Genomic DNA, 3,284 nt, shown 5'->3' with positions numbered 1-3,284 from the left:
CCAGTTAGGCTCATTTCAGCCTCTACAACAGTCAGTTCCTGGGATCCCCCAGTCACTCCAACAATATTGATGGATTGCGTTCCTTTATAATTAGAAGGAATTATTGTGCACTGAGCACCAGTGTCCACTAAAGCTTTGTACTCCTGGGGTTGTGTTGTAAAAGGCCATAGTATTTGTACAGTCCAATAGACTCTGTGAGGCTACTTAAGCCTTTGTCTTTCTTCAGTGGTTAGAGGACTTCACGAAAGAAGTCCTGTCAGATGTCTTGAACATGGCTTTAGAATTCTTACTCTTGTGCATCATTTTCTGAAGGGTCTGTCTTATGCTTTTACAGGTTGAAATTATTTTGACTAGTAAGCTCCTGGTAACTACCAAGGGGAAATGTGATGTAATGTACTTTGTATGTTTTAAATAAATAAAGTTGGTCTAAACTTGGCTTGAATGCATTGGTCCTTGCCATCTTTATTTTTCTGGTTAGCCAAGTATGTTTTTCTAAAGTGATGGTAAGCCGAATTGCTTTCCATGAACTCCCAATTTTAATTTTGTTTGTGTGTAAAACTTAGGTCTTAGGCTTTGAGACAGTTTTATTGAATCATATTAGTTTTATAGAAACTTCTATCTATATATAGTACTTAAATATCTACTGCTTCAGCTAAGTAGCATTCAATGTTTTAACTCCACAATTTAGATTATTCCTTCATGGAAAACTTGTGACCTACAAAGTGTTGAACTGTTTAATATAATCTGTACTGAAGTAGGGAGAAACAGTGTCTTCAACTGTTTTATCATTTTGTTCATCATAATAGATTTTGAAACTAGTAACTCCAAAAATAGTTATAGATCAGACAGCTTGGTAATTTAACACACTGAATTTTCTCAGAATTGTTTGAATACAGCATGTCTGTATATTCCTATTATTTTTAACTGTTTGACACTTATTCCCCAGGAATATGTGTGTATCTACTACTTAAGATGAGATAAAATGAAACCAGTAAATCACACAGTTTTTTAAAATGAATTTTAAAAAGTTAAACTTTTTTTTAAAGGGGCATATTTATGTTAAGAAATCTTATCATTTTTTCAATGGAAAGTACTGATTAAGGGAATTCAGTGAAATGACGTGTTAATGCAACAAGCAAGTTTTTCTATTAAAATACTGTACTTGGACCAGTGAAGGAGTCTCAGGGGCGGACAGAACAGGTGACTAAAATTGACCAATTAAGTATTCCATCCCATACACATCATACACCCTATAAAAGTGTGAGATCATGAGGGTCTCACTCTCTTTGACTGTGGCCGGCATCTGAGAAGGACCCTGCCTGTCGTGCCTGCGATTCAAGGACTGGTTCCAGACCCTGCACCCCTGAATCCAGTTCTGGTTTACTGCGGAGTCTAGCCCAGAACTTCCGGGTGCCTGCCCTGCAGCTGCCGGAGCAACGCCAGCTCTGTCACGGGCAACAGTGCACTACCCCGGGAAATTCAAGATTGGTTTTGTATATTTTGTATTATTTTCTCTATTTATTGGTCACGTTAGTAAAGCATTTTTAACTTTTTCCAACTTGCAAGTCTCTCTCCCTTTTCCTCCTATTACCTTTCCTTAGTGGGGTGGGCAGAGGGTTGACAGAGAGCATCTGCCACAGTTTATTGTCACCCTGCAGTAAACGGTGACAATGTGAAAGATAATGACCAAGATAAATTTGCATTCATGTTGGAAGGTATTCAATATACCTTCACTCGTTTGCCTCAAGGGTACAAACATTCACCCACTTGAGCATCATGCTCTGGCCCAGGCATTAGCAGCAATCAATCTAGAAGAGGGAGTTAAACTCTATCAATACATCAATGCTCTTCAGTTGCTCTTCTTTGGACAAGCTCTAGCACCTCAATGCCTTTCTTGTAGCAAGAGGCCAAAACTGAACACAGTATTCGAGGTACAGCCTCACCAGCGCCAAGCACAAGGGGACGATCACTTCCCTAGTCCTACTGGCTACACTATTTCTGATATGACAGGATTCTATTGGTCTTTTTGGCCACCTGGACACACTGCTGGTTCATATTAGGCCAGCTGTCGACCAACATCCCCAGGTCCTGTTCCGCCTAGAAGCTATCCAGCCACTCTTCCCCAAGCCTGTAGCATTGCATGGGGTTGTTGTGACCTGAGTGCAGGACCTGTCACTTGACCTTGTTGAATCTCATACAATTGGTCTCTGCCTGTCTAGATCCCTCTGTAGAGCCTTTCTACCTTCCAGCAGATCAATGCTCCCACCCAATTTAGTGTCATCTGCAAACTTACTGAGGGAGCACTTGATTTCCTCATCCAGATCATGCCCCTCCTCCTCCCCTTGTGAGGAAGCTGTAGCCACCATGAGGTCTCCCCTTAGTCTCCTCTTATCCAGGCTCAACAAACCAAGTGACTTTAGCTGCTCCTCATATGGCTTCCCTTCCAAACCCTTCACCAAATTTGTAGTCCTCTTCTGGATACTCTCCAGTAGCTTTATATCCTTTTTATACTGTGGTGCCCAGAACTGCACACAGTATTCCAGGTGAAGCCACACCAGTGCAGAGTGGGACAATGACCTCCCTTGATCGGCTGGCAATGCTGTGCTTGATGCACCCCAGGACACAGTTGGCCCTCTTGGCTGCCAGGGCCCACTGTTAGCTCATGTTCAACTTGCTGTTGACCCAAACCCCCAGATCCTTCTCCGCGGAGCTACTCTTCAGCTTCTCATTCCCCAGTCTGTATGTACAGCTAGGGTTGCCATGTCCCAGGTGCAAAAATTCGGCACTTGCCCTTCTTGAACTTCATTTGGTTGGTGATTGCCCAGTTCTCCAATTTTTCCAGATTGCTCTACAGGGCCTCTCTCCCCTTGAGAGTGTCAACAGCTCCTCCCAATTTTGTGTCATCAGCAAACTTACTTAGTATTCCCTCAAGTCCTGTGTCCAAGTCATTTACAAAGGCACTGAAGTGTACTGGCCCTAAGATGGATCCCTGTGCAACCCTGCTAGTGACTGGTATCCAGCCCACCATAACCCCATTTCCTATAACCCTTTGAGCCTGAATCGTCAGACAATTGCTTACCCACTGCATTATGTGTTTATCCAGCTGTATGCTGGACATCTTGTCCAGGAGGATACTGTGAGAGACAGTATCGAAGGCTTTACTAAAATCCAAAAGGATCACATCGACAGGCTTCCCTTGGTCAACTAGGTGGCTAACCTTGTTGTAGAAAGAAATTAAGTTGGTAAAGCAGGGCTTTCCCCTCATGAACCTGTGCTGGCTGGAA

The sequence above is a fragment of the Patagioenas fasciata genome, chromosome W (genome assembly GCF_037038585.1).
Source record: "Patagioenas fasciata isolate bPatFas1 chromosome W, bPatFas1.hap1, whole genome shotgun sequence".
Taxonomy (NCBI): Eukaryota; Metazoa; Chordata; class Aves; order Columbiformes; family Columbidae; genus Patagioenas; species Patagioenas fasciata.
Note: the sequence above shows the minus strand (reverse complement) of the source record.